Here is a 6171-nt window from a genome sequence, read left to right as displayed (position 1 = left end):
TATATAACATTTATAATATGTGGCAGACACTCTTATCCAGAGAATCTAACAAATGTCTCATTAATACAGCTGTTCAGCTGTGCAGTTGAGGGATAGTGGTCTTAAGGGATCAGGCATTGTGACTTGGTGGTGCTGGGACTTGAACTCATGACCTTCTTATTGGAGACCACTCTGTACAGCTGGGGATGGTTACACATGAACAGCCTAAAGATCCATGAAGTTACTAAGTAATTCAAGAACTATGATGATTAATTTAGGCTGTAATTAATATAAACAGTCTACTACAATAGCTTAAGAGTACAATTTGCATGAACGGTTCTGCATTTATGTGCCCATTACTGAAAAGCACACTAGACAATGATAAAACTGTAATACATGGACATTCATTATAAACAGGCAAATCAGCAGGCAAACACAGATGAGGATGGGCTCCCTTTTGAGTCTGGTTCCTCTCAAGGTTTCTTCTTTATTCTTTCTCAGAGAGTATTTACTTGAGACTGTTGCCACTGGCTTGCTTATTAGGAAAAAAAATTATAGGCTGATCTAAAGTTTGATATTTTAACCATCACAGAGTTAAAATATTAAGGAGCTGAATTTAGTTTATAAAAGAATTTAAACCCCTTACAATAGCACAAAAGTGGCATATCCATATGCAGTACTTTGCACACATACCCTTAGATAAAGTATTATGCTGAGATGATTATAATTGTAATTTTGTATCAGTACAGCTTGCTTTTACCAGAATGGTCAAGTCAAGTTTATTACTATAGCGCTTTTCACAACAGACATTGTCTCAAAGCAGCTTTACAGAATTTTAGACTTAAGGTGAACGATGTGTCAAGTCAAGTCAAGTCAAGTTTATTTCTATAGCGCTTTTCACAACAGACATTGTCTCAAAGCAGCTTTACAGAAATCAACAGTCAAGGTAAATGGTGTGCATTTATCCCTGATGAGCAGCCATGGAGACTGTGGCAAGGAAAAACTCCCTTAGATGTTATGAGGAAGAAACCTTGAGAGGAACCAGACTCAAAAGGGGAACCCATCCTCATTTGGGTGACATCAAGAGTTTGATCATAAATCTTTCAACAATACAGAACACTGGAGAGTAAGAACTAACATGAGTACTGGAGTATAAGATTATAAGTAAATGTTCTTTCTACAGTCTTTGGTATAAAAGTAGGAGCTACTGAGCTCAACATTTGTGATCATCACAGATCCAGCATCAGCTTCTCCATGCCAGAGCCTTTAAACACACCAGGAGGCTCATTGTTAAACTCCACACATGCAGTGGGATCCAATTGGCACTGGTACGTCTCTAGGTGGTTCAGGATGTTTGCGAGTTCTTGCGAGTGGCATCTACTTCTTTAAAGTCCATAATCTTCATGAGGTGGGACGTGACTGGAGCTGGCCAAACCTCAGGAAGCCTCGGGATGAGGAGAGAAAGAGAAGCAGTGGAGAGGAATTAGCGTAGCTGCTGTTCATGATATTAACAGCACAAGTTGATAATGTGCATGTGATCAGATGTTCTGGAGCACAAGGTTATGATGTTATGTGTAGGCTTTGCTAAAAATATATGTTTTTAATCTGCACTTAAACTGGGAGAATGTGTCTGAGCCCCTAACACTGTCAGGAAGACTATTCCAGAGTTTAGGAGCTAAATGTGAAAATGCTCTACCACCTTTAGTGGACTTTGCTATTCTAGGAACTACTAGAAGCCCAGAGTTTTGAGATCTCAGGGAGTGTGACGGATTGTAGCGTGTTAAAAGACTGGAGAGATACATGGGAGCCAAACCATTTAGTGCTTTATAAGTGAGTAGCAGTAGTTTGTAGTCTATTCGAAACTTACCCGGAAGCCAATGTAGGGACGATACGATTGGGGTAAGTCATCATATTTTCTTGACCTAGTAAGAACTCTTGCTGCCGCATTCTGAACTAACTAAAGCTTGTTTATTAATGACGCAGGACATCCATCTAGTAATGCAACATTCACCTAGTAATGCAGTGTATTGATCCCTGATGAGCAGTCATGGCTACTGTGGCAAGGAAAAACTCCCTTTGATGTTATGAAGAAAAAACCTTGAGAGGAACCAGAATCAAAAGGGGAACCCATCCTCATTTGGGTGATATCAAAAGTGATTCTAGTCTTTCAAACAATACAGAACACTGGAGAGTGAGAACTTACATGAGGACTGGAATGTAAGATTATAAATAATGTGCTTGCTACAGTTTTATACAATCATTTAAGGTTATGGAACCAGGAGCTACTGAGCAACTCATAAAATAGCTCAACATTTGCAATCATCATCATAGATCCAAAACCAGCTTCTCCATGCCAGAGCCTTTAAACACCCAAAAAGGTCCAATATCTAAAGTCCACACAAGGTGGGATCCAAATGGGGCTGGTGTTTCTCTAGATGGTTTGGGATGTTTGTGGGGTCGGCATCTACTGCATCTATAAAAGAATAAAAAAAGAACGGAATCTATAAAATAGGGGATTATACCTTTAGGTTGCAAATATGTGGTTGTGTTGTTTTTGTTTTAATATGTTTTTTGTATTTTTTGTCTGTTTATTTGTTTCTGTATGTATTTACCTGTAGGTGGTGCTGTGGTTTTACAATTTGTTCTTCACCTGAAACACTTTCTAACTGTGGAAGAATAGAAAACACAAGCCTCATGGCTAAGCTCAAATGTGGTAAACAAAAATTTTATGCAGGTGTTCTAAACAGAAATCTTAACCACTTAACTGTGTAATTTTAAGTGGCAACAGATACTGTATGAGCATATATTTCTTTTGGTGTCACAATGAACTGTTTATTCAGTGTTTGGTAATTTGTTCACCGAAGAACCCACGACCATGGTAGAATATTTAACCAAAGCATAATGTCTTCATTATATGTTCTCTGGCAAGTAAATGTTAAAGTTTTGCAAGTAATATATTATATGATTTAAGCATATCCATCAGAGCTCTCCAAAATGATATTTACAGGTTCATATATTCATGTTTTGAATTAACTACAGTTAGTACTTTCTGCTGAGCACAGAATGGGTGAATATTTTTCTGATTATTATATAGTGCTGCATTTTCATTCATTTATTTAAGTAGGAGAATGGGAGGTGTTGTTTCTCGCTGCCTACAATATACTACATAAAAGTGGCACTATTCATATTCATGATATGGTGCTTTCCTATTTGACATTTATTGGTGGGTGTGTTCATTGCCTTCATCTGCATTCTGACATCACCGATGTATTACCACTGCTAATGTAATACCAGAGCCTGTGTCAAATTTTTTAAATTTGTTAGTCATAATGTTCATTGACCAGCATAAACCAATCAGGAGAATCAGATTTTACTATCAATTTATCATCATTGTGTGCTTCTTCACAGGTAATGTAATATGACAATTAATACATTGTCAATATCCTGTAGGTAACATCTAAATAGTGCTTTATTCATCTGACTTGGCTACTGAAGTAAAAATCCACATTTAACACTTTCTATTCCATCTAGGTTCTTTGATTTGCAATGATGTCCATCAAGATCCTGCTGATGTTCTGTTCATGCCTAAAGAAAGTGTTACTCTGACCTGCAAACACAGCATCAAAGACTATAACACAATATTGTGGTATCAAAGAACACAAAAAGATGAAAATATGGAACTCATTGGATATGTTTATTATTCCAAGTCAGAATATGAGAAGAAATTTGAAGGTAAATTTACATTGAGTGGAGAAGGGAAATCATCAGTTTCTCTACATATTCCCAAAGCAGAACAAGTGTTGCACAATGGGCTGTACTTCTGTGCAGCTTATAACACACAGTATTACACATGTCCTCTCCTTATAAACAAAAAACATTTTCTAATCAAGTGTACAGCTTCATACACCTGTTCAACCACATCAAGTCACATTAAACACCAAACTGCTGATATTTTTCCAATATAAAAACATTATCTGATGTCGTGTACAAATATCTGATGTCATTTCCTGTGTCATAAAGAGAGGGAGATCAGTTCAGTGTAATTTATCCTTATCTTACTGTTGAGTTCAGTTCAGGTCATTGTGTCCAGTTATAACAGCAGAAGTCCAATATGATCAAAGCTCTCCTAATTCTATCATTTTGTCTTTTTTCTGGTAAGGCTTCAAACTAAAACTGAAAAAACACTGTTGAACTTTAACTTCTTTCAGTCCATTATTTTTTTTTTTTTATCTCCTGCAGGTCAAGTAGTTGGAAGTGGTGTTTTCCAGATGCCGAAAAGGCTCTGGGGTTCTCCAGGGAATTCCGTAGAAATGAATTGCAGTCACAATAAGGATATCAACCACAGACAGATGTACTGGTTTAAGCAGCTTCCAGGAGAGGGAATGAAACTCCTTGTATTCGCATCTGTTGGTGTTGAACCAGTTTATGAAAACTCCATTGAAAACAAATATAAAGCATTGAAGACTGTAGCTGAGAGTGGATATTTGACAGTGAATAATTTGGATGCCGGAGACAATGCTCTGTATTTTTGTGCTGTGAGTCAACACTGTGGCACAAACTCACTACAGCACTAAACAAATACTGAAAGAACTGGATATTCTTCAGGTCTCTAGGTGGTGCTGTAGTTGAATTTAGTCACTCAAAATACATGCAACAGACGTTTTATTTGAAGCACCTTAAGCATGCACCAGAAGAAGATGAATAGAAATTATTGCATACATTTACAATTTAGATTCTAAAAGCATACTGTCTAATAATTTCACAATAATTGACAGTATGTCTCCTTTAGAGTGTCCCCATATGAAACTCTAATTTTAGATCAGTGGGTGTAATCATGGTGTTGCTCTGTAAAATTATGTCATATCCTGTTTCCTAAGTGGCACCATAAGGTCTGATCATGTAACACTTTACTAATTTGGATTAAAAAGAGATCATTTACTTCTTACATCAGCTTAAATATATTAATATGATTAGATTTACTTTTAAACTCATCATCTGTGTGAGCTGCCTTTCAGGTAATATTAGGGTTGGAATAAAACTACTAAGAATGTGTTATACTATATTTATATTATATAATATTTCTTATAATGCACTCTTAATATAAGTTACTCAGTATGGGTTGCGATTTATATAATTTATTAAATATGTAACACTTTCTTTTAATTTAGCTTTGTTTTGCAAAGATGTTCATCAGAACCCTGATGATGTGCTGTGTTTGCCTGAAGAAAGGGTAATTCTGACTTGCAATCACAGCAATCCGAGCTACAATACAATACTGTGGTATCAGAGAACACACGCAGACACTAGCCTGAAACTTATTGGATATGTTTATGCAAGCAGTCCAACACATGAGAAAGATTTCGAAGGTAATTTTACAGTGAGTGGAAATGGGAGATCATCGGCTTCTCTACAAATTCCTGCAGCGCAACAAGGGCTGCACAGTGCTCTGTACATCTGTGCAGCTTCTTACACAGTGTCACATAGGTCCTCTCCTGTAAACAAAAACCTCTATCATTTAAATTTATAGCCTCATACATCTGTTCAACCACATTACAAGTAACTTTACACATCAAACTGTGCTATTCCAATATTACAAATATTTACTCAGTAGAGCAACAATAGTAGATGTCATTTCCTGTCATAAAAGAGGCATATCAATGCAGTGTAATGTATCCTCCCTCTCACTGCCAGATGAGGTCAGTTAAGGACACCGAGTCTACCTTTTTTCCAACATGATCACAGCTCTCCTTATTCTGGCATGTTGTCTTTTTTCTGGTAAGACTTCAAGACTACAAAATACAGTGTTTTATCTGTAACTTACCTCGGCATTTTAATTACCCTGATCTATTCCTTTCACAGGTCATGCAGATAACAATGGTGTTATCCAGATGCCTGAAAGGCTCTGGCGTTCTCCAGGGAATTCTGTAGAAATGAATTGCAGTCACAATAAGGATATCAACCACAGACAGATGTACTGGTTTAAGCAGGTTCCAGGGGAGGAAATTACACTCCTTGTATTTACAACAGTTGGTAGTGAACCAGATTATGGTAAATTCAGTAAAGACAAATATGAAGCAGTTAAGGATGTAGTTGAGAGTGGATCGTTGACAGTAAAGAACTTGCATGCTGGAGACAATGCCCTGTATTTCTGTGCTGTGAAGAAACACTGTGGTGCAAATACACTACAGCACT

General features: G+C 36.9%; 2 long non-coding RNA genes across 2 annotated transcripts; one reads left to right on the top strand and one right to left on the bottom strand.

The window, feature by feature from the left end:
- Nucleotides 1-2132: 2132 nt before the first annotated feature.
- LOC310727483 lies at nt 2133-4023 on the bottom strand. The gene is made up of 3 exons (XR_014534029.1): nt 3887-4023; nt 2592-2645; nt 2133-2452 (listed from the first exon to the last, which is right to left on the bottom strand). It is a non-coding gene; the product is annotated as an uncharacterized lncRNA (long non-coding RNA).
- On the top strand, nt 4004-5441 carry LOC310727479. Its single transcript, XR_014534024.1, has 3 exons — nt 4004-4133; nt 4219-4994; nt 5148-5441. It is a non-coding gene; the product is annotated as an uncharacterized lncRNA (long non-coding RNA).
- Nucleotides 5442-6171: the final 730 nt, after the last annotated feature.

The sequence above is a fragment of the Silurus aristotelis genome (assembly GCF_946808225.1).
Source record: "Silurus aristotelis genome assembly, chromosome: 6".
NCBI classification, from domain to species: Eukaryota; Metazoa; Chordata; class Actinopteri; order Siluriformes; family Siluridae; genus Silurus; species Silurus aristotelis.
The sequence above is the reverse complement of the archived record's forward strand: the minus strand, read 5'-3'. Positions and strand labels throughout refer to the sequence as shown.